We start from the raw sequence: 26,450 nt of genomic DNA, 5'->3' as shown, positions 1-26,450 counted from the left end.
TAATGTGTATGTCTGTATCAGTATAATGACAGCACCATGCTTCAGATCAACTGGATACTAATTACAGATTTACCTGATAGACTGGAATGGCTCCCAAGGAGCTGTTGCACTCTATTTAGCAAATAAGTGATTCTCCTAAAAGCTGCATAAGGACTTGTAATGCTAAATAATCTCATCTAGATACCATTTTGTAACACACTTTTTTAAAAAAAGTTTTGATGAACTTGCAGTAATACCTTGCTAATATGCAGCAGGACCGCTGCAGATGCCTGGAGCTCCAGACTGGGGATTTGCTTGAACTCAAGAAGCCTGTTTGAAGCCCTTGAAGCTCCTCAAATGTCTGATCTAATGCCTCTTCTAACACTGTGAAAAGCAAGGATATTCCATGTCATGAAATATGAGACATTCATTGAAGTTAAGAAGCAGAATATTACCTTCCCCCCCCCCCCCCAAAAAAAAAAAAAAAAAAAAAAAAAAAAAAATATATATATATATATATATATAATAATTCTTCAAACAAACCATAATCTCATGACAGCAATAAATTTAGAAAGCAAAAAGTAAGTTCAAAAAATGTGGGCAGAAAAGAAAAGCGTGGGGTATAGCGCCAGCACACCTTCAACATACAGGTCTGGACACAACATTACAGTCACAAGTAATCTAAAGTATTCATTTTCTAGAAGTATGAGGATGCGTTGATAGAATAATTACTTTAAAGACTGTAAGTACTTTTTGCTGATTTTTCACATCATTGAAGCATTTCAGGCTCATATGGAGCCCATAGTGTATATTCTAACTCCCACTATATAACATAAGCAATCCCACTGCATCACTGTGGGAAGGTGTTACTCAATGTGTGCAGAGTATCAGGTTGTGAGCTGTAATCATTATTTACACAAACTTGGAAAGCCGTAGAGAGAGTAACGAAGACCATTTTTAATGAACACTCGCTAAAGAAGTCATTAATTTGGTCATGACCTGTTACTGAAAATGTAATCAGTGAAATGTAAAAAACGGTTTTATACTCACTGTAACTGCCTCCCTATAAAGTAATAGTAATAACAAAAACACCTACAGTAAAGGCTTGACAACTCTGTGTGCGATATATGATCTCTTTTTCAGTTTAAAGTAGAGAAATTATTCTGAGCCAACATCAAGAAGAATTAGACACTTGCTTATGCTCATTACATCTTTTTGTTTCAAAAGCACAGTAACATAATCAATTGTTGCCATCTGATTTGGAAAATCAACACTTAGAGTTCCTGTTATGAATCATCATTCCTCTGGTCTATCACTTGAAACAAGTATGTTTTTCTGTTCTTTGATTGTTCTTGTCTTTCAGGTTTTCACTTCTGATTAATAAAACGTACATCGCTAGCTACACTAAATAATTTGGTGAAATCTGAAATATGTACCATGGGCAAATAAAAGGAAACTAACCTGAAACAAATTAAAACACTACAAAATATACTTCAATTTATAAATGTTGTTTTCAGATTACATTTTGACAGATTTTTGTCATTTACCTAAACTGTGTCTCATCTTAATCTACAGGAGAATTCAAGATTTGTCTCTAAATAATTTACACTGCATCCAAGGTGCCAGTAGCAAAATCCATCATGCTCTGCTGGATCCAAATTAAATCACTGGATATAGGGAAGAAAATGGGAGAATAGTTGATGAATTTGAAAGTTATGATAGAATTTTCATAGACATACGATATTTCTTATTTTTCACACTTTAGTTTTTTTTCCTGATGTGTTAGTCATGAAAAAAAAAAAAAAAGCAAATGGTTACTAGTCTATAATTTATCATTACAGATAAGATCCTGACTTCAGAACGCTTAGTATCTTTTCCCTTCCTGTTGAGATTTATTCAACAGAACTAATCTGAAAACGAGGTAACATTCAACATCAGTAATTTAAGCACGCTCTCTCATTTTCCTCAGACACTTCTGGGGCTTGCTGCAGTAATTTTTGGCTCTTATATAAAAAATATAAAACGTACTAGTAAAACGTACAAATAAGCATACAATAGTGAACTGAGTCTATACAGCAGACTAAAAACAAGGCATCCTTGAAAAAAAATAAGTCAAGGCCAGAAATATTCATTGCTGCAAGAATTCCTTGATCCCAGGAAGCACAGAGTAAGTATAAAAGATCTAGTATGAATTAAGCTTTATCACATTATAATTAGTTACCCTGTGGCAAGAATGATAGATCTGCATAATAATTTCCTTAGAATTGTAAGTTTTGTATTTATTTATTGTTTTATTTACTTTTGATAGTACATAGGTCTGTGTTTTTCAAAGTTTTAAAGATTCAAATCTTTTCAATTTCCTCACAAGTGATTGCCAAAACACCAAAAGCCTTGGAGATAGCTCAAGAAATGATTAGTAAAAAGCTCCATTTTTTTTTTTTATTATTGTTGACTTTATCTAATTACTGCATGTTGCTTTACACTAAGATATACATGCATGTATACAAAAGACTTACACCTTCCCTCATGGAGGACAAAATTACAGTAACTCCTGCAATCTGATTGAATATAATAGGATTATCTGCTCAATCTATTCACCCTGTGCCTCCACAAATGCTCCTTAAAGTCAATAGTTATACTTAATAAAGAGCTGCACAATGCATGACTGTTAAGAACAAGATAAAAATGTAAAACACTACGACCTTTTGAAGTTTATTTTCAGTAAACAAAGCCTTCTCTTTTTCTGGAAAAAAAAAAAAAAAAAAAGGAGAACATATTTTAATGCTATAAAAGCTTTCAGATGGGATTTTCTAAGGAATCCAAGGAGATCAGGCACCTATTCCCTTAAGCTCCTTTGAAAATTGTAGCATTTATCTTCAGCAGTGCTTACAGCTAGCTGGAGCGAGTCTGGCTGAAAGGATCCCATCAGGGTTTTGCAACCCCGAAGTCATGTAAATTGTACCACCCTCTTGATTTGCTGGAGCTTTGAAGTCATGTGGGCTTCATTTTTGCTGCAAAAATGTCAAGTGTCCCCTAGCATGTCCTAAAAGGCATCAAATCAAAAATCCAATGAAAAGGGTTGTTCTCAATTCTGTTGAGCTGAGAAGATTCACAATGAGGGTTAACCCTGTGACCAGAAGCCAGATGCTACCAATGATGGACTTGCCTCTCAAGCCACTCCAGCCTGGGCACCCCTGGGCACTCTCAGACCCTCTGGGAAATGTGTAAGTGGCAACTATGAAAAGCCGATGGCACTGGGAGGAACTGCAGCAGGCCTGAGGGAACTGGAGGATAAGACAGCTTTAATGTGTACCTTTCAATGTTAATGTTATATTCATTGAAAATAGAGTTGAGGCTACTATACCCATGGTTTTGTATTGCTGGGAAAAACTGTCCCAAAAATCAGTTAGTCCACATCAATTGAAAGCTGGAAAACTGACATAAAAAAGTGGATACAAGCAAGATGAAAATCATATATGGTGGTTTGTGAGGGACTCTACTATCTAAATCTTATTTCTGGTGATATGGTTAACGTAGATCTTTCCTGACAGCATTCCCACTGTGTCAGAACTTGGAAGAAAATGGTGTGGTTTCTTTCCTTGAAAATTACAACCAAATATATTAAACACAACTTCTTACTAAGACAATATCATTGTTAGCGAATGGACTCAGAGTAAGCCTTTCAAAAACTGTAGCTTGGAATAGGCACACTCAATACTACTCATACAGTTTTGTTGAACAAATGGAGATGTGTGACAGCTCTGAGCAATTCAAATTGATTCTTGTGCTGACAATGCTATGTGTTTGTAAAGGTTTATGAACACTGATTGAATTTGTTTATATAGCTTGGAAGCTACCAACTGTTGCTCTCAAAGTCTGTGTATCTTTGTTTTGTGTGTGTATGCATGGAAAGATGAATTTTCCAATATATGTTTTGTATTTTAGCCTCAGAAAAAATACCTAAGAGGTATATAATACAGGAACTATACAGACCTTAAAAATTGCAAAAGTACATTAAGCATATGTCTTAGAGTAAGAAAAGTAATTGCTCGTACATTAAAATTTTGATTCTTCTCCAAAGCACTTGATCCCTAAAGAAACAATTTCAATAAACAAATATATCCCATGGCATGCTTAGAACAAGGAAGTCAAGCACAGAGAGCCTCCTTTCATGCATTATTTTTGATTGTCCTACTTTGCTGTGTCAGGAACAGCAGTGACAGCTTAAGCGTTAAAGCTTTTTGACATTGCAACAAACCAAACAAAGCCTAGTTTCACATTTTGGAATTCATTTTATACCACATCTATATGATAAATGAAACTGGGAGTTTTCAGCATTCTCAAACAATAGCAGTCACTGGGAACTGTTTTCAGAGATGATGTTTCCTTCGTGTAAGTATTCTCACTAGTTGAGTAGAAAAAACACACTTGATAGCCAGCTCCAGCAGCCAGGCTGGCCAACACAATTACTGCACATTCTGTCAGCACATTTCCTCCCTTCAGCTTTACTCCTCCAATCTTTTTCAATATTGTTAAAATGAGCAATCATTTGTGATTCAGAATCCCAAAAAAGGCAGAAACCAACAATTCCCAATGGCTATAAATTATTAATGCAATTGTGCCAATCACACAGAGCTTAGTGCTTTTAAAAATGGAATGAGATTATCTGCACAGTTATTTTCAATCAGATTCATCTCTTATTAGGGGGCATTATGCATATGGCTTACTTTCAGCAAGCTATCTTCTTTAAAAAAAGATTATTGCACAGTCATTTCTTGTGAAATACTATGCAAGCTCTAAACTTACATACTAAATCAATTTTTTGTTTCTGGAAATAATTATATGTAATGGATATTTTCTTTTGTAGATTCTTTTGAATATAAAACCTGTTCTGTTCTCAATTATTATTCCTATTGAAATAATAGGAATTTAGGTCCTTGCTTTGAGTTGGTCCCAATTTACACTGGAATAACAAATATATAGCCAGACGTGATGGCTGTGGCATACTTTTTTTTCTGCAATAGATTTAACAGCCTACAATAGAAAAGTTAGTAAGAGTAACTGTACAATATAAAGTTATATACAAAACTACTGTATGGTGTTAAAATGCAGCTGGGGTACATAACTGTCACTAAAACTAAAAACCAGGAAATCTTTCTAGTATACAGAAGTCTAAAAAACAAACAAACAAACAAAAAACAACACACAGTTGAGGATAGCAGAGATGATGATTCTAAGGAATCCAGAAGCTGCTCAAGGGTGTGATTTTCTTTGCAGGTTCTCACTTAAAAATGCTGTTCAGATGGTTCTCAGAATCTGGACTCTGTCCTGCCGTGGCCTGCACTGGAGTTGGTATGGAAGAGACTACATCACCTAGAGACAGAAGATGACTTTAGATTTACTGTTACATCTTGTAAGACGGCTGTGAAACTGCCCATGTACTTGCAACTCCATATGACATATTCAGATTATCCCAATATCACACCACAGTGTCTAGGACCCGTCAATATGCTGAAGACAAAGAAACTACAACCAGACTGAGTGCTGCCTCAAGTTGCATCTCTATTCCCTCATGTGTGTCTGGGTAGCAAGGTGGAATCAGACCTGCATTACATTCATATAGTTTGAGAGCTGAAATACTGAAATCATGAGGATAAAGACACTGATTCAGAACACATAAGCATGTTTCATGTAATGGAACTCAAATATTTTCTTAGTCAGCAAAAATGTTAGTAGAAAACTCTACAACAAGCTTAACCGCCTTACTTTATCTGGGCCAAAAACCAGTGCTTTCTTTCCAAGACCCTTGCTTTTTGCATTAAGCATCAGATTATTTTATCTCTTGCGTTGATGGAAAAAGTGATCTTTAAAGCACTGTGCTGTCAAAATACTGCATTGGGATTTTACTATATTCTTTTCCATACTTCAGCTCCGTATTTCAAGTACTGGCAATCATCATATTGAACACATCTTCTACAATATGGAGAACTGACTGATTGTTGCGGTCATATGCCATGGTGCCATTTAACAACATGTATTCCCATCTGTGAATTCTCTTTCTGGCATTTGGCTTGTACTTTATTTTTCCCATCTAAAAGTCTGGTAGTAGTTTCTCACTATTATTCTGATAACAGTGTGGGTCAAACTCATTCCACTGTGAATGTGCATTTATACTTGCAGAGAGTGAGTGATTGATTGGTATCAGGCAGAAGTGACTTCTCTTGTTACATTTCTGGCATGTTATTCTGTGGTTAATCAGCTCTACTGAATGTCAGTCAAACCTACCAGATGTGACTCTAATGGATACCTGCTAGTTGCCTGATGTCTGTTTTGTCACTGATGTGGCCAGAGTGCTGCTAAAAGTTACAAAGAAATAAAAAAGAAAAAGAGCATATAGCTTAGCAAATAACAGGAAGCCGTATTTAGGAAGTAAAAAGTAGTTGTATTCCTACGTATCTCTGTGATCTCTGCTTTTAAATATACAGTCAGCTGATTTGTTCAATATGAATTAATCACAAGACTATCTGCCCTTGTTTAATCAGGAAAGATTAATGCAAAATAGTACTTGGGATTTTTTGGCATGTCCTGTAGGGGGTAAAAGACTGTTATTAATTATTTAGTTATTTAAATGCTTAAGAGTTCTGGAACACATGCGTTATGAATAATCTTCAAAAAGATCACAGAAATTTTTATCATGACTGTACCTTTTAGGCTGAAGAAAAGTATCTCTGAAGTGAACGCTGCTATGAAGAGAAAAAGGAAAATAATTCTGTCCCAAAGCAAGCTTAAAATTCAGTCATGGTGGTCTGAAAGGACTGAAATTACTTTCATTTAATTAAAAAATATAAACTCGTTCAGTTTTAGATCCAGTATAAATCAAATATGCAACTTGAAATATCCCAAGATTACTTTTCCATTCTGGTTTATAGACAAGATTGACCCTGGAATTACCAGATATTTGACAATAATCAGACTGAAAATTCCAGCTTTTATTAATGAGACATGTGGTTAGATTAACCAAATTGCATACATCTAATATAAGGATATTTATTCAAATATATTTTTTTAGCAATTTTGCATCCAATTCCACTGGAGCAAAACTTTGTTTTACATATCCAAACAAACCAGATACATTTTTTTTTAAAAGGTCAATTATTTCACTGTTGTTTAAAACTGTATTATGCTGATGTTTTACTTACTATATAAACAAACTTCTATTACGTATGTGCCGGTAGCAGTTAAATCTGCTGCCTGCACAGTTCACTTATTCTCCTCATTCATTAGCTGCAGTGATATTACTGGTTTCTGAAGGATTTGGCTTCAGAAAGCCTGCCTGGAATTTGAAAAGTAAAATGTGTAACACGCTCAGCCAAACACTGTTCATCGCATTCAGTTTTACTAAAACCTTCAAGACCACCTAAATTAGTTCAGTGTCAGTCCTGCTTGTTATAGAGCTTCTAAGCAAGCAGACTTTGAAACTACCTCCACATTTTCCTGATTTTCCTTTTCTAAAGGATTAGAAATACGTTGGGAACAAATACATCTCAAAGATCAGGATTAACTTGGTAGGTAAGCTAGTTTCAGGAACTGCTACAAATGGCTACTTTTGTTTTCTGATTATTCACTTTTTTTTTTTTCTTCTTCTGATCAGCCTGAATTTTAAGATAGTAGAATGGATTAATTCTAGTTTCTAAAATGGAAATTGAATCCAAAATTGAACTCTGACTGGGAAGTTCCAGGGTATGTTCTTGTCCTAGCACAAGCCTATAACTGCTGACAATATTATCTTCAAATCCATTCCCATTTTGGAGATTAAAATGATGCATACAATGTCTAACGCGGAAAATCAGGCAGGCAGTTTTTTTAAGTGACATCTTAAAGGATATAACAAAATAAGATTTTTAAAATGTTTTAAAGCAAACTGTAGTTTAAATTGAACATGAATTGTAAACCTAGCAATGAGAATGGAGATGGTAATTGTGGTTCATATCTGATCACTCAGTGAATATGAACCTTTCCCTTCTGACACCTTAAAAAATATATAGATATACACCCAATGCAAAGCACAGATTAACCTTAATTCACTGACCTAAAACATGTATATGATTTTAATTTTTAGTGAAAATGACACAGTATTTTTAGCACACCCAAACAATGTGGGAGTATTTTTGCATTTTATTAATAGGTCAAGAATAGATCAAGATCACAGACATTAATCTGAAAATTACTGTTCTACTGAAGCCTGTTTCATAAAATAGAAGTAAACTTTTTTTTTTGTCAGTTTTCTGTTTGGTACAAATGTTTTGTTTTTCACATTGCTGAGGTATCATTTTAAATTAATACCTTAAAGAAGAACTCTGAGGAAAAAAGTCAGTGTATCCTTACCTTCATTGTATTTTCCTTCAGCTAAATTCATGATACTGAGAAATGATGCATTATTCTAAGGACTCAGAAGTCAGCAAATTTTTTTAAGTCATCTTACACATTGAAAATTTGTAAATGTATGATTTCATCTGTACGCATGCAATACCCTCCATATTTTCGTATGGAACTTTTGCACCACAGACAAACGATGATGAGCTTTAGCTTTAATCATTCCTTATAAGCAACTATAGCGCTGAAATTTTGTAAGGAGGATATGAGATATGGGTCACATTGATAATGCCAAAAAACAGATCTAGATGTGCTTTAGAAGAACAGAGCAGTTTGTCAGTAAGGATATTTATAGCACTGGAAGAATAGGGCAAATATGAAGCTAAACTTAGAAAGTCAAAGGGACCGATTAAAGGTAAGTAATGAAAATATTGTGGTTATTACTAGGTCTCTCACAAAGGCAATGATCACCTTTATAATGGGCATAGCAATGCAGTCTTATACGTGCTAGAAAAATGGAGCACTGAACAAGAGAATTTTACATTGCATAAACCTCTATAAAGGGGCTAAACAAAACATCGCAGCACTGACTTCATCCTATTATGAATTTAGGGAAATCATGCTTCCCCTCTATTTATCATTTTACCCATCCTTGTCTATGCTGTAACAGCAATTCCACAGAACTTAATTAACTGGTACCTCTAAAGTACTGCAAAGTTAGTATCAAAGGAGCTAAGCAAGCGCAAACTTTTACTTTTTTTAATATAGAGACCTGCTCCTTGGAAAGAGATCAAGTTTTTTACTGCATATATAGGACTGGGTTAGGCCTCTAAAAAGAAAAAAAAAAAAAGTAAAGAAAAAACAATCTCAAAACCTGTAGTCTTAATTGGGGTCTCTCTTAATTTGAAATCTGCAAGGAAGAAAAAAACAGCTGAAAAGATGAACCATAAAATTCTAGAAATAAAATATAAACGACTGCAAGTGTTTGTGCTATCAAACTAATACCTTCCATACGAATGTCAGGAAACCTTTTTTATGATCTCAGGTATGGTCATTACCAGTAAACAAGTTGGCACAAAGGACGCAAGCTTGCCATGGGGCATGAAGTCAGACCCAGTCCTGGGTAATGTGAAGAATGTAAGAGGCAGGGGCCAGGTCCTTCACTGGAAGGGGTCTACTCTGAACTTCAGCAGGCTCTGGTCCTTATGGGGAAGGGGACCATTACAGGAGTATATCTAGTAAACATGTAAGAGAATATTAACAGCACATTGCTACAGGAAAACAAGATACTCTCTCAGCAATACTGCTGCAGCCAGTGACAAGTATATATGTAGGCTCCTAGACAAATATGCTGTTAGACAGCTACACTCTATAGTGCAGAATCACTGTGCCAGGTTCAGACGCAGCCCTTAATGGCTTTCTGACAGAACTTTGGTTGTAGCTTCAGCAGAAAGCAGACGTGCCCTTTCAAATTGCCACTTTATTTTTAACATCTTCGTCTCAAGCTACTAGTGGTATATGCTGCTCTTACACATTTTTTCCTATGTGTACATTCCCATCCCACAAACAACAATTTGTTCTAATAACTACCACTGAGCACTTTTGACCTACTTGTCCATCACATCTTTCCTCCTTCCTTGTAGAATTCATCATGTACAAGAGCAGAAGCTCTTTTTGCTGACCCACAATATTAATAATGAGTTTTCAGAACATATATAAGGATAGTACTGAGGAAACGTATTACTGAGGTTGACTTATGATTTCATAAGCTTGACAAGTGGCTTGGTCCATGCATTTATATCAACATCTCCAGAAAGCTGGTGGACTCTTAGGTCAGAGATGATACAGATGCTTTTATAGCTCCAGGAATGTTTGTTCCTTAGGTTTCTCTGAGTTTATCACAAGGCCAGAAAGACAGGACAAAAACTTCTTACCATGAAATAAAGCTCTTAGGTTGTGTAGTAATGCTGCCAACGCAGTGTCACTTTGGCAGTGCCTTTTAAAGAATTTTTTAATCTTTGTTATGTACTGTGTGTTTGCCAGTCTACACTCTGGTCAATCGCACCTGCTATAATTGGTATATTCCCTTTCTTATAATCTCCAAAATTACACATCAGGAATTAGGTGCTGGGAGAGTGTGTACACTAAACTGCTGCCCTTGAACATTACACAAAAGACACTGCTGTGTAACTTGCAGAACACAAAGTGTGAATGCTAAAAATATATATTGCAAGTATGAAAGAATAAACAAGGAATTTCTAAACCTAACATACAAAGTCTCTTTAGCCCTATCATCTCTATGGCTAAAACTTCTTTCAGGTCTAACAGTCTAACCCAAGAATCAGACAGAAGGCTTGGTGTTGAGTAATCCCCGTTACTTGCAGGAGCATACTACAAATCTGTCTCAGGACGAGTCTTGCAATAAAAAGCAATTAAGTTTTAATGAACACACTCTTTATGTTCTTAATACAGTTAAGGACACTGAGTAATAGCATTTACCTTAGAGGTGATGGTGTTTTTCATGTATTATCTTGTGGATGAAGTAAAGTGGCTTATAAGCCTTGTGGTCTGGCTGTTTCCCACTAATCTTAATAACATTTGCTCCTATAAAACACACAACGAGGAAGCTCTTTTAGTTACAATTATAAATATCAATGTAGCTACACACAAGACCCTTCAAATTATTCAGATCAGCTCTTCTACATGTCATATTTATTGTACACAGGAATCAGTAGCATTTCTAAATGGCATTATCGTGGGTTACCATGGATGCCTACAAGTAAGAAGATAATGCTGGACCTTGAAAAAAAAACAACACACATATACTTCATGATACTTTACCCACACCTGAAAAGGAAAGGTCCAGTAAAAGATGAAAAAAGAAACACAGCAGTAGAAGAATTTTCATAATCACTATCACAGAGCAAAAACTCTAAGTCGGAGGTGCCCTCACTCCTGGGACCAGCGCTTTTTAGATATGTTAATTGTCATATTAGAGACAAAATAGAAATGAAAGCCAACACAAGAAATACACATCAGCCCCATCTTTTGGCATGTCCAGGCACACAAATAAGCATCCAGATGCTCTGTTCACTGCTTAATTAGTGATAATTTGTTAGTAATCTGAAATATTAGAAGTATCACATATGACAACAAAAGATTATTTACAATTTGTGACAGATCTCTAACTGCTCACTTAGATTGATCAAAAAATAAAAAATCTTTCAGCTGCCTAGGTAACACATTTTTAATGTTCATTGCTAAATTTTTAGATAAGATTTCTCAAGAGGCCTCATATAACTAAAGAGATTTTAATTGCTAGGATGTAGAGAAGGAAGGCCATTAATGATGTGCCAGAGTGTGCTCAGTACTAGCTAGAACGCGAAGGAAGCTACGGATCTTCCTTGGGGGTGTTCCACACACACAAACTACCTCACAAAGCAATGCAGACAGCTCTGGATAAACTGCAGAGGTAATATCACAGATTGAAATTTCTCCTATTTCAATAAATAAATGACCTAATGATAGATCAGATCTGCTGTCTGTTCAGCTGCATGTTAGCATCTGACATCACTAAGCACCTGGTCGTCCTTACCACAGCATCAGGCAGCTTCTCAGCCATTCATGGATTTCTCTCTCTCACGGTTCCTCCCATTTAGCAAAATACTACTCCCTATTTCCTGTTGGAGAGCTGCAGTGACAAAAAGTGATTAAGTTGGATACACAGCTCCTGACGCCCAATTTTGGTCCATAGTGCAAGGTCCTTACCCACCTGCTTCCTTCTGCTGCTGTAGGGAGAGGACACCATGTAGGAGTGCTGCATTTCTGATATGAACTGGAGGGGGCTGCTCTCAAAACAACCCGCAGCAAGGTTTCTCCACAGTTCTGCAATCTCCTATATCATATACATGCACAGAATATTTTGTGAGCCTTCTGTACCAGGAAGAACTTGCTATCACCCGCAGTGCACTACCATAGAAAGAACATTTATTTCATCTGCTAGGAACAGTAGTAATATCTTAATCCCACATCTGGATGCCACAATTCAAAGCAGCAATTAATCATAAGTGGATACTATACAGGTGAATTCCACCACATGCACCCGCAACCACACACACATAATCAGGATGAAAGGTGACAAATGAAAACACCACATAACTCTACTGTAGCTAAGTTCTAGATGGAGGTAGAGCATAGTATAACACATCTACACTTTGGTATGGATAGATCCCACTGCAAACAGGGGTGTACTCTAAACTCAGCATGTAATATATAACCTACCTGCAAACAAATTGACAGCATATTCAATAAAGTTTAGAAGAAAAATAAAGTGGCTGCTGCTGAATTCCCAAGTCAGAGACCTCATCCAATCCAAAAGTGGAAGGAATCCAGATGTGGTGCTAGAATGAGAGCAGAGAGCAATTTATCCATGATCCAAACCTCTTCACAGTGAGCTTAATTGAAAAATTCCCATCAGCTTAAGCAGATTGTAGCAAGACGGATTCCTAGTTTGTGGTTTTATTATATTTTCTTATGTTTCATATCTATTACTTACATTATAAATTATTTTTACACCCTTTGTTATGCTGAAAGCACTGCATTCGTTATGTTTGCAAGAGGCAACCTAGCCTGCTTTAACACGTGTATTACAAATAAGGTATTATTATTGAATCAAGAGGTTCCATTATCTTTTCTAGGACAAAAACCTGTAAGTTATAAAACATGAAATAAACCCAAGAAGTTTATTAACTTTTGCAGTAGTCAGGCAGTGGTATAGATACATCTCTCTTTTATTCTGGAAAATGTTTCACCTCTATTTCAGTCTTTGGCCTTTGCATTTCAGATAGGTGTGTTCTGCTACCCACACAAGTTTCTAACCAAAGTCTGATTTCAGTATGTGTGTATAATATTTCTGAGTCCCAAAAGATGCTGCAACATTTGGTACAGCCAAACATCTTGCTTAATTCATTATTCACTATTTAAATTTTTGTCAGAATTCCAGGCATGAAGTGAAAGAATAAAAAAAAGTAAGATAAAGAAGTTAACCAATCACACACCATCATCAACATAAATAAATCAGAAAGCCCATATGCTTAAATTTGTGAATCCAAATTACATGACAAAAAACTTGCACATAACAGAAATAACACAAAACCCAGTTTTAGTCTATCAAAAGTGTAATAGGGCCACATTTCCAATGAGTAATTGACACAACTACCAATGACTGTAACCACGTTTTTATATGAATACTTAGCTTTATCAATTGTGACATTAAACATCCCTTCCTGATGCTCCTGTCCATTTTAACATCCTCCTTGAAACACAGTGGTGGCCAGGGATACACAAAACACCTTGCTGTCAAACAAATCAGACCCTGGTCAAACCCTACAATTTATATAGCAAACCACATTTTATTTACTTTCCAACACTTTACTAAATCAAGGGAAAATTCAGTATTTTCCATAGGCCCTTGAATTTCAGGAGTTCCAGAAGAGGCCTGGCAGCCTGGTGATGAGGACTGCATTCTCCATCAGTCAAAACATCTTCGACAAGTCTCTCTCAGTCTGCACAAAGAATGAAGCAAGCTTCGTGGCTTTGGCAACCCTGCTTTAGCCTTTTCTCTTTTTTATTACACTAGCAATAAAATGAAAAAGCACCACTTGCTTTTTCTTTTAACTGATTTGATTGACTTAAAGTTAAAAACCTGATTTTAGTTGCATAAAGATATTTAGCAGGTATTGCAGGGGTTTTAAAATGAAGCCTGAGCTGCAGAAGCAGACCAAAAACATCCACTTCAGGCAGTGGGAAGACACAGAAGGTTACGGGACATGTCATCTACCTACAGGTTACAGCAGAAATTCCCCCATATAAAGAGATTGTGGTAATAAAATAAAAAAGACATTTCTGCCAGGTCTCAGAAAATGAAATTAAAGACTTTCTCAGCAGAGATGTATGTGTACAATTGATTAGAGCAAAATTCAAAGAATTCAAAACTTTTTGCCTCAAATTCAAGTCATAAAAGTGCGCTTTGCTGTAAGAGCTCATATAAACCTTCAAATCTTCTCTGAAAATACAGAACTTGAATTTCCGTGGCTCTTGGCTTTGATACACTTATTTAAAATTTTGCAAGGAAAGCCCCAAATATTAATTGCCCTCTGTTGTCACTGGATAAGTTTTTAGCATACCAACCCTGGGGAAATAAGATTTTAATAATCAATTGGTTATACAACATGGAGGTTTCATACACTGAAAACATGATCCATCACAAAAGTTAGGTTTTGTTGCTATCCGAAGATACCGGCTAAACTTATTGACAGAGAGTTAATAGCATCACAAAGTGGGAAATTGTGGGCTGAAAAAACACAAGAGAAAATAGGATGTTACCAGAAACCTGCAGGCTAGAAACCTGCCTTTGAGTTCCTAAATGTGTGATAAGACGAGTTACATAATGCAGTTAGAACTCAATAAACAAAGCCTGTCTGCTTAGGAAGCCAGAATTAGACCATTTATCTCCTACAATGAGGAATGTTTAAAGTTATTTCTCTGTCAGTGGTAAAATTATGAATAAACCTAATGAAAAATATAGACTCTGTGGGAGTACAGAATATGCCTGGCTATAACTTCACTTTTGTTTAACTACAGGAATATTGCTAGTTAAACGTTCTTCTATCTTAAAATATCACATCTGGTAAGATATAACCCACAGAGTAGGAAAAAAGGTAGTGGGGCCTGAAAACAAACACCTTCCTGGGAGTTTAACCACCACCCGCCTTTAATGAAAACTTGTAGTAAAGAAAGTCAGCTGTAGGCAACTTAACAGCATCCTAGTTAGCTGTTAATCACCTGTTGTAAAAGTACCTGCATGATGGGAAAAGTATAAAGGTTTTTGTTTGTTTGTTTGTTTTAATTACTAGATATCATAAAATAGCTTTATAGCATAGTGGAAATAAGGATGATGGATAGCTCACACAAGCAGTTTCAATTTTTTAAACACTTCCCTAATCACAATAAGTGGTCACTTCTGTTTATACATTATTTGAGTGTGCAAATTCAGAAGCATTGTGTACATTGGATGAAAGGCACTATTTTATTTCAACCTTTCTCTTCTCTTCTGTATATAATATATAGTCAGATTTCTCTCTCTGGGAATGAGTTCTGCAGAAATGACAGCCATCCTGACAATGGACAGACCCATTATAAGCATAATGAGTCTGGTCACTCTTAGGTTATTCTTCCTTACAAAGGAAGAGGGAGCGAGCAGCAGATGAACATGAATCCGCAGTGCACCCTTGGGGCAAGGACAGCTCACTGCACATTTAGCAGCAGCACAGGCAGCAGGTCAAGGGAACTGAGAATTCCCTTTTATTAAGCACTTGTGAGACCTCAGCTGGAGTACTGCCTCCAGTTTTGTGTCCCCCAGTACAAAAAATAAAATAAAATAAAGACTGACATGCTAGGAAGCTGGAGCACATAATGTACCTGGAGACAGGGAAGGCAGAATCAGGGTCTTCTCAGAGACTAGCAAAGGGACTAAGATCAATAGTGACAAGACACAGCAATGACAACTACAACCAGATATATTGAAAAATATTTTTCACAGTGAGGGGCTGTCAACCATTGGCACATACCTTGAAGGTATTTAAAGCTTGTCAGAACTAGACCCCAAAGCAACCTGATCAAGCTTTGAAGTAAGCCCTGCTTTAAGCAGATAACCTTCAGAAGTCCCTGTCAATCTAAATTATTATATATTTCTAGTTTAGACATAAACATAGTGTTTCAACAACACCATATATAAGACAGTATTCCCTTACCTGCTTATAAAACAAAACAAACACGGTAGCAAGAATGTACTCTCATCATTGTCCAATTTATGTCTGTGACTTTCCTGTACAATAATAAAACTTATCTCCACTATGTGTGGTAGTAGTTCTTCAACAATTCCTTTATACTAGGCACTATGAAGGTAGAAAGAGATGCTTTCTAAAGTCACCATTTTGCAGTGATCCCAAAAGATCTATCTGAAGGAGCTATCTCAGAGTTTAATGTGTATGCAAATAGCAATTTAAACCAATCTACAGGAGAACAGTCAAGCTCTGGTTTACTGAGCTTGATTGCTCCTTGACATCCTTGCTGTAGTACATCTGCTTTCAGTCAGCATGTCTTAAGATCATGGCAAGAAGAGATGGGAATCCACGAGATTCCTTTTTGTAGTAAAGGGGCAGGTGAGAAGCAATGCGGAGATCACAACTAGAAAGCCCATAAATAATCCAGCTCCCTGAGAAACCAGTGGAAACTGGATGAGGGTTCCGGAGCTACCTTCTGCTTGTTATGTTTTGGCTTTATTTCTGTTTTGTTGACATATTGCATACTGTAAACTAAAGGATTCAACACATCAGCAACCTTAAGTCTGAGTCATTACAATGGGCAGAATTACTTTTCTTGGAGAAAATATACCAAACGTAATTTAACTTTTTAAAAATATTCTCACAGCTTGGAAACGCAGAGGTGTGCCAGTTCAGCTGCTGAATGTGTGAGCACAAAAGCTTCTTAGAGTGAAAATCCTGCTGAGATAGCACTATCACCCAGTGCACTGTCATGTCCTCAGGACAGGAAAAGCTCCTTGAGTGAATATTACTGTTCACTCCCAGAAAGTAAATAAGCAGATGAAATAATTTAGCAAGGAAAGGAGCAGCAGGCTGATACGTTAGCACACTCTCTGCTAAGCAAAAGCAGCACAGACTTAAGTTCTTCTGAATGTCTGGAAGTCTCCTTGCACTGAACAGTCTCAATCTGTGTGACCTTGTACAACTACCTAGGAATCAACAAGAATGTTAGGCATACATGTAGCCTGAGAATGCATTGGAAACGCAGCACAACGTGTCTGAACCATGGATTTTTAGAAGTCAAGAATGCTCCTAACAGAACCTGGAATACTTTCTTTGCTGTGAGGAGTTATTTGCTTATTCATGAATAAAATAATTTAAAATGAAATCACATAGGAGGCTTCATAAATACTGTATACAAGTAAGCAAGTCAGAAGTAGGCAAACCCGCATTTTGCTCTGATCACATTCCAGTAGGACTCACCTTTTGACTTTGCAGGGATCAGCAAACACTAATCAGATCTATACGACTGACAACTTTTATATTATTTTCCTACCACTGCTCTTACAGCTGGAGGTGAGAGGAATTTAGCTAAATCTAAGTAATCAAGGTTACCTTGTTAGCCTAAACCAATGCTCATTCAGATCACGAGAAGGCCGTCTACTACCTTCATTGGATTTGAGAAGCCTGCAAGAAAGCCGAGCAGACATCTGGGACTACATCAGGTTGTGCCAAGGCCCTGAGTGTGTCCTCACCTGGGCTTTAGCTCACACCACATCACGCCCATGCCTGGCAGGGACCCACAGCTCAAGGCCCACAGGCAGACATCCCTGACACCTGCCTGCACCACCACACTGCCTGACCCTGGCTGCCCTCAGTGGGCCCGATCCAGACCCCGGCTGCCAGCCGTGGGACCTGGGTCATGGCCACAAACGCGCTGGGTGGCCTCAACTCCTGGTGAAGCCGCCATGCCAGCAGAAGGGAGTTGTGTCTTCTCAGGCTCCAGCACTCCATTTAGCACAGCAGTAACTGGAGAAATAGAGAGAAGCTTGGGAAATAAAATATTTATGAGGATATTATCCTTCCATGACACCTTTTTGTCTGGTTTTAACATGGAATTACAGCAGAGGAGGGGTCAGCTGCCTGCACTGAAGATCCCAGCAGAGCAGAGTTAATGAGGGGGTTACTCTTTCTGACAAATCAATAACCTGTGGTTTGGGGGCAGCTGTTGAGCCTTAAGATGTAATTCCGTTAAATAAAATTCAGCTCTGTGTAAGAGATACACGGCTCTTCAGTTTTAACTTATGCTTACTCTTTAAACAAAAATAATTTTAATTAATTGCTTCAAATTCCTTAGAGAATAAGAATTTAATTTTAAGTAAAGGAGCAGAAAATAAGTTTGATTCTGATACTGATATTTGTGATACTGATAGAAATGCAACAGGGATATGTATACATGTGCTGAACATGAATTCAGGCAAAGATTGTTCTATCTACAATAATTTATTTCAGAATTTATTTAAACATTTTACCCCTATCCACACTCTGGCAACTGGATAATAAATAGGATGATGATACATTACCTTCCTGCCAGTAGTTTAGGTTTAGAGAGCATTATTAACACAACTATTCATAACGATATGCTAAGAGATGGTTTATGCCCAAAGGTAACTTTTGTGTATTTCAAATATGATGACGATTTTATCACTTGGGCATTTAGAAATCTCTTAATTGAGTTTATTAAAAAAAAAAAGAAAAAAAAAAAAAAGTCTTGCACAATATTTTCTTGTTCCATTTGGGACTACTTCTAAAAATGATTTATTTATTTATTTATTTATTAAGCAATATGTGTTACCACCTGGTACCTACATGGTATTTGAGAAGTTTATAAGGATCTCGGTGGAGTTCTTCACAGAACGAAGATCCATTCCATAACAGTCTCCTACCTGCCTGTGTTCTCTCACACCAAACAAAATCCTGTGCAGAATGTGATGCATAACAGTAAGTTCACTGTAAAATTTTCATTTGTCCTAACATTATTTTTGAATCAATACTAAGCTGAGTAGCTTTAGCTTGAAAAGCATGTTGGAGAGAGGTATTTTCAGCCTTGTGAGAGGAGCAATCTTATCTCCAACAGCTGTGCAGGTGAGCTGAGCTCAGATGTTTCTACTACCTGTGGGGACTTAATCTACTTTTGTAAGGGGGTTTCTTCCGATCACAAGCCCACCGGTTATGCTGAGGCATAATGAGTTCTCAGTCCTTCTTACCAACATTGATCCTCTTTGAATTAATGGTGAAGTGATTGCTGAAACCAGAAATGGAGCTCAGGTGTCGCGTGTCAGTGTCCACATCCCCTTGTCTTCATCCTTTCTAAATGCCCAGTCAGGTAAGGCAGAACACACCTTTTCCAAAACAGCAGATCCCACTCTGCTGCACAAAGGCAATGACCCCATTCTTAGCTGCTCTGGGGCTGTTGTTCAGCCCTGCCCTATTTTTCGTGCAGATGCTAGTTTTACTTGAACAAATGGCACAAACAACCACATCCTCTCTAAGGGAAAGCCAGCTCCTCTTGCCCTGAAGCTATTCCTTTATTTTGAGCCTCTCTCCCCACCACCTCATTTAATCTCTTCTGCTCTTGGCCTCACACAAAGCTAGAGCTGTGCTAAACAACCAATACATCAGTTGGCAGCAACCATTCAGCTGTGATGCCATGCCAAAGTTAGAAAGAGCTGCTTAATGTTGGGGACCATGCTAACCTTCAGCCAGTTACACAGGTGCCGCACCTTACCCTGCCTCTGCACACCTCCTACTGCTGCCCAGAGCAAAATCCTGCCGGTGCTTCCCACGGCCCACTTGGTACACACAACTAAATACTGAGACTTCAGCCTGTCAGGAAATATTAGATCAAAAGAAGAACGTAAGGAATAAACTGACATTTTCCACACAATAAATAGCTTATCATGAGTATTATATAAAGTGCTATGACAAATTTAATTTTGGAACTATTGACAAGAGCCTAGAAGTTAGTCTTTAATCATGAACTCTTTAAAACTTCCTGTGAAAAGGAAAGTCTCCACTCTTGCTCTGTCACATCTGTTTTCAGTTTTCAATTTATTAGCACAGAAGTTAACAAAAATCACAAAGCTGATCTACAGCCTTCACCCTAGGGCTTTTCATATCCACTTTGGGCTGCTCAGACTTTAGAGTTACTTTGATTCATATCATGGAAAACCATTACTCAAATCCTTCCACAAATAGACCTCAGTCCAGAAGGCACTTTTCATTGGATCCCAAGTTAGCCAAAGCTATGAGATGAATCTGCTTGTGCTTTAAAATAAACACACTATATTGTAAACTACAGTATTTAATTTTATTTGAAAGTAAGCTAGAATTCTTGAGTAGAAAATTTTTGAGTTAGTGAGCAAAACAGATTACAATAAAAGGATTTGTTATCAAATCTACTCTGCTCCAATTACATCCTCGCTAGCTGAAACCTTTCCTTTTTAGTCCAGCACATCTCCATGGCCTCTCGATTTCCAATGAACTCTTATCAGTCCTTCTCAATTAATACACAAGGAAAACGCTATCTGTCGTCACCAATCTGCTGCGTAAGGCTTGCCTATGACCTGCACTCAGCTTTTCTAAGGGGTATTCCTAATCTTCCACACTCTTTCTAGTTCTCTCCTGTACTTTCTGCTCCAGGGTACTGCAGGGAGCTTTTTGAGCTGAGAACATGCAGCTGCTCTGCAGGAAGGTCCATTTCCCACTGCTGGCCAGTTCCCCCGAGCCAGGCAGGACAAGTCAGTCTTTCTCTGATCCCTCCAGAAACTCTATTACATGTATACACTATAGCTGTAAACACACAAAACAGATATAACATTTTTCTATGATATATAAATGCAATCAAACATCATATGAAGACAAACATGTAAAACGTGCTTAAACATCTTCTTGAATAGAGCCAGCCCTGATCAGATCATAAGTCTACAGTAACTTCTTTGCCTTTTCCAGTAGGACCGATATCTGCTAGCTGGAGGAGATGCTACAAGCCAAAATTGCCAGTCTCTTGTACAGCAAGCAATGTCTGCTGCCACTGTAAATGAGAACTACTTAGGCATCATCTTGATAGAAATTATATTCAGCTCTCATTTAATTACAGTGATTTGAATACTTACTTTTACATGAAGATGTGATCAAGCATTTACCATGATGGGATTGCTCTCCAGTCTAAGATTAAGTTTTCCTTTCTAACTAGGTTTATCTGTGTTCTGACTTTAAAACAACCCCTAAGATCTGTAGGCCATAGCAATATGACTTAAAATAGTAAGACAATTGTACCCAAGACCTCTGAACTTCAGATGCGTTCAATGAACGCATAAAATTCAGCACAAAGTATCCTTAATGATGATGGATTTTATACAGTAATTAAGCTACTCAATACAGATTTTGTACTCGACACTCCTCCCCATTTTAAACTCCTGCATAAGAACTAGCTAATAATTATCATAAATTCTTAGGGTATGAAAACACTGTCTACCTCATTACCCTGCAGAAACGGGGTCCGTAAAACAGCTCATCTGATCAATAACAGCAAATCATTGTCAGAGTCAGAATCAAAACCCAGGAACTCTTAGCTATAAAATCATTAAGAAATGTGGTTTGTTGGACAATTCTTAAAGCAAAGTAGGAGGAAAGCTCAATTTGGAGACTGCCAACTCATAATTTAAGTAAAGCTAAAACCAAATCTGAATATTAAATAAACATTTCCAGAGCCACCTGATATGAAGATATTGTTTAAATATAATGCAGCAATGCAGAACCTGTTTTCTGAGCACTTTTGAAACTAATTGGTAAAATCAAATCAGTATTTCTCATACTTCTGAAACCAGCATCCATATATAACACTTTTTAAAATTCAGAAGAGACATGTAGTAAAAGGTTAGAATCTTGAATGTATTATTTTCTGGTTTTCTAAAATAGACCACAACTAACAAGCATTCACTCATCATAGAATATAAACCTGTAATCACTTGCCTCTGAAACTAAGCTTAGTGCACCTACTAGATATAAAATTCACAATTTACAAGGTTTTACAGAATCATAAATCGTTTTTTTATATTCATGTTCTGAACTGGAGGGGGGAGGGGAGGAGTGCTTTTGACTTCTAAAATCTTCACACTTTCAGCCTAATAACCAAGACAAATATCTGCTGGTATTTTGAAAATATCAACACACTCATGCTAGTATATTATTCTTTCCTCCTCTTCACAAATGCTTTTGGGATACTTTAGTCAAGATAACTGTAGTTTTATATAACCTATTATCCAAGGAAAGAAACTAAACATAAAGAGCATGGGTACTCTGTTGTTTTGCTTAATTTACAGATGATGCTTAGATACTGCGAAGGTCTAATTTCATTCCACTTTGAGGAAGTGAAAGAAGCCCCTAAATTAAACCTTACCTCATCATCAAGTTCTCAAGGAATGAAAAGACACTCTGAATTACTGCAAAATAATTCAATACAAACCAAATAGAATCACTTAGCAAACAGAATTGAATCATTTGGCAAATGTAGACATCTTAGAAGTTTATAGCACTACAACCTGCTTGACCAAGATACATCTGCGTGCCTGTTGTATAGGACGGTACAAAAACAGAGCTCCAGCCACAACTTCCCATGCTCTTAACATATTCTCATGTGTGAAGACCATCTGATACTTGGCCAGCAGCTGCCACTTCATCAGTCTTTGCAAAAAGGGTGCCATAGAAGACATGTAGTTGATTCTAGCCATACTCTCATTCTTACTTTTCTGATCATTAGAAATATGTCCATACGATGCTGTTAACACATCTGAATTAGTTTAAACTAGATAGGTTGCTAAAATCTTAGCTATGCTTCTTATGTTATAATATATGTAGAAGGCACACGCAACGGCAAAGGAACAGGAATAGCAAGCTGTGTTTTGATTTCAGTACTCACCAGTAGAGAAAGATAATACCATTAATAAAATTTTTACAAATATAGTTGCACAACTAAATCTCAAGTGCCATTAATATCTCTAACTATATATTTAGGACCAAGTAATTTATTCTTATTCTTAAAGATAATGAGTCCTGTAATCATTTATCTTTTCTATTCCTAACAAACAGTAGAAATCCTTCATTCAGCAGAAAATTGCTTATAATTTGGCCAAATTACTGAATGTAAAATGTCCCTTGGACAGAAGTAGGCTCCTTCATCACCTCCCTCTTTCAAAAGGAAACAGAAAAGTCATTGAAAACATTTTCTAGTAAATGGCACCACTTCAGCACTTCAGTGTGGAGCCGATCAGCTTTTTTAAATTCCACTACACTGTGCCTTGCCTCCTCCCTGTAAAACATGTCAATGTTTAATCTGTTACGACAAAGGGTAACTAGTTAAGGGAAAGAAAATGCATCACTCACAAGCTGAATTGCTTCAAATTCCCACTCCTTAATAGTGTTTTTTTCTTTAATACTATGAAATCCCTTTCCAACCAGCTCAATGGTTCCAGTGCACATGAAGCCAATGATTTTAAAAGGCTTGTAACAGAACATAGACACGGTTTTAAATCCACAAGATTCTTATCTGAGCTTTTTAAAGCTTACAGGTTTTTCAAAACTTTACCTCTGGTTCCTCCAAACCTACTAATGGTGTCTGAAAAGGCACATAAGACCAACCAAGTATGGAGAAGTTGCTGTGACAGATACAGTGATGAAATCAGGGTCGTGTCATAACTGTCAGCTCTCTGTGGATGAATCTAAAATTCTGCAGAATGTTACCATGGCGTTCGACCATAGGAAGGCATCTTTGCGTGTGGAGAAGACAACACTGGAACATAAAATAAGTCTTGTTCTGAATGCTAGACATTCTTGTACTTTCAATTGAGTCACCTTCCTATCATGTTGACTTACCCATTTCTCACAGGTATGCTATTAGAATTGACTAAAGCAAAGGAACTACAATGAACTATGATAAAAAGGACAAAAATAGTGCTATTTAAATAAAACAGCTTTGTAAAACCTGCTTAATCATAAGAAATCAAATCAAAGCGAATAAAATCAGCAAAGCAACATCTTTGCTGCTTGCTAACTGAAGGTTTCATTATAGGCAACAGATGAAAAAGAAAGCTTAATGGTCTTTCATTCTCTAGAAGAACAGAATCTTCCTTCCTTAATCTCTAAGTTGCCAGGGCTCACTGGAACAGAAGAAATAAGTATAGCAAAATATGGATGTTTCAGCAGTTTTCCTTCCACATCAAGGAAAAAAAAAAAAAAATAATAATATTTTCAGCCAGAGCATAGGAGACACAGCCTCCTCAAATATCACATCAAACTATTCACCTCTTAATGTGTCTTGTTTGACTTTTCACTTACTGCAAATATTTAACATTATTTACCCTAAAGCCATCGTTGTATGTGGTGATTCAATGTAAATAACCAAATATTCATTCCTTCTGCCATAAGTAATCTGAAATTTGTCTCTGGTTATATCTCACATTTTCTCCCTTGATTCAGAAGAAATTATATTTATAAACAATTGAATAGATTGCTCCTTTGCATCAGCCCTTAAAAAAAACATCCAGAGCTTTGTGCAACAGCAATTAAAGAAAAGATGAGTTCTGACACTAGTCTTATTTTTAATAATTGCAAGAGAAAATGTGAAACTCAGACGGGTCTTGTTAGTGCTAAGTGCACTCCTACTGACTCCAATTTGTTTTGTTCTATTAATTTATCATCTCACATTTGGAATGATTTTATAGTCTGCTAGGGAAAGGCCTCAGAAGTATAAAGCAGTGAGATACCAGAATGAAGATGCAGCTAACTGTGATGTTTCAGAGCAATTTGAGTACTATTTGTGAATACACTATTATTCTAAATCAACCCTGCAGCTTTTTATGTCTGCAGAATATAAAACATTGTTTAGTATTACCAAATCGGACAGTCTTAGTGGCAAAAATTAGTGAACCTCAACCACATGAGCTTGCAACCCTTACTACAAGTCTGGCTAGAGAAGATCCTGTAATTTATTCACCTGTAACTGACATATCTTTGCATTGATCAGGACAGCTTTCTCAAGTCTTTCCAAGTCAAACTTTGAATAGTCCATGCAGCAAAACCTAAATAAATAAATAAATAAATAAGTATCAGGACTGTACACAACTGTGAAGGTACTTGCTGATGCTGTAATTTAGATTTAATTTATAGTCTGCTTGCTTATGAAAATAAGAATATATTTTGTGGTAAGTCAGAACGGGGACTGAAGGACACCAAGATGCTTTGTTATTTAGACTGAGAGCCACACTAAACCTTTAGAGACCTTTAGTCTGCTTAGCTGATTTCAGGAATCTCAGGATTCATGCCTTTCCTTTCAATCCAAATACAAATAAGGTGTTGCTTCATGTTTTTCTTATTTTATCTGCCAAGGATTCCTGCCAGCTACCAGTAAACAAAGACCAGGTGAGAGACACTGTGAAACATGCATACTTCTACTTTGCAAGATGACAAACAAGCATTAGATAATACTATGATGAACATGAATCTACCAGTAGTCAGTAAGAGGCACAAAATTTGTAATTTCCTTCATGAATTTCTGCAGCACCCAGAAAAGCAGCAAGAACTACAAACTCAGTTACATCTTACTATTCAAAGGTATAAAAGACAGCAATGAACCCATAAAGCAAACAGAACTCATTTTCCAGGTTTTTGTTTCCCCTTAATTATCATCAGTGGTCAACAAAGACAACTGGATGTCACAACTCCCTCTGAAAATGTACCACCACCATCCACACAACACTTGAAGGCTCTGTGATGCTGCAGATACTGCACTGGAATGACAAACAACTGAATTTGTTAGTTAGATTCCAGGTACTATTAGAAAGTCTGTTATTCTCAGGTATCTTTGTTATGTTTCAGCTTTAACTGCCATGCTCTTTTAAATCCCTACTTTATTTAGCTATAATTTTGGGGGTCTATTTCCCAGCACTGTTATTAACACACTGGATGTAAAATAGGCTGTATGCCTGCACATAGAGATAGACTAAAATGAATCATGTATATAGTAGTTTGCCTTCAGTTTTGCAGAAAATGTTATCAGTCTCCAAATGAAAATATTGGGACTTGGTAGGTTACATTGCTGGTTGGACTCCATGTTACTGCATGTCTTTTCCAACCTAAATGATTCAATGACAAAGCAATGCTTTTTCCTTTCCTGTCACATAGCTCTTCACTGGCAATCCCCTCATCGTTTGTAATGGATGAGTTCCCTTCAAATCCTAGCTGAGCGTTACAATTGTTTTTTGCCCTCCTCTGAGTGAAGTAAAACGAAGCCCATCTTTGCCAAGCCATTGCTGGGATCATAAATGGATTTGCTTGAGTCACGTTGATTCACCCTGGCTGAGGTACATTCTCCAGGACTTGGTACATTCCCAAGGATCTTTCCTATAAGTCTAGTGGAATCACCATGGTAATGTTCTC

At 36.9% G+C, this 26,450-nt stretch overlaps 1 protein-coding gene across 1 annotated transcript in view; it reads right to left on the bottom strand.

Annotated features, from left to right (window-relative positions):
- The window catches only part of LOC101800169 (uncharacterized), a 421,465-nt gene that overhangs the window by 261,042 nt on the left and 133,973 nt on the right, over nucleotides 1–26,450 (bottom strand). Inside the window, exons 5-12 of the mRNA XM_072023988.1 lie at nucleotides 12,634–12,752; nucleotides 12,125–12,247; nucleotides 10,852–10,956; nucleotides 6,684–9,587; nucleotides 6,265–6,335; nucleotides 5,187–5,352; nucleotides 1,527–1,646; nucleotides 237–363 (exon numbers count right to left, since the gene is read on the bottom strand). The gene's annotated coding sequence lies outside the window, so the exon portion shown is untranslated. The remainder of the gene's footprint in view (nucleotides 1–236; nucleotides 364–1,526; nucleotides 1,647–5,186; nucleotides 5,353–6,264; nucleotides 6,336–6,683; nucleotides 9,588–10,851; nucleotides 10,957–12,124; nucleotides 12,248–12,633; nucleotides 12,753–26,450) is intronic.

Source organism: Anas platyrhynchos, chromosome 15, assembly GCF_047663525.1.
Source record: "Anas platyrhynchos isolate ZD024472 breed Pekin duck chromosome 15, IASCAAS_PekinDuck_T2T, whole genome shotgun sequence".
NCBI lineage: Eukaryota > Metazoa > Chordata > Aves > Anseriformes > Anatidae > Anas > Anas platyrhynchos.
This window is presented reverse-complemented; position numbering and strand designations above follow the sequence as displayed.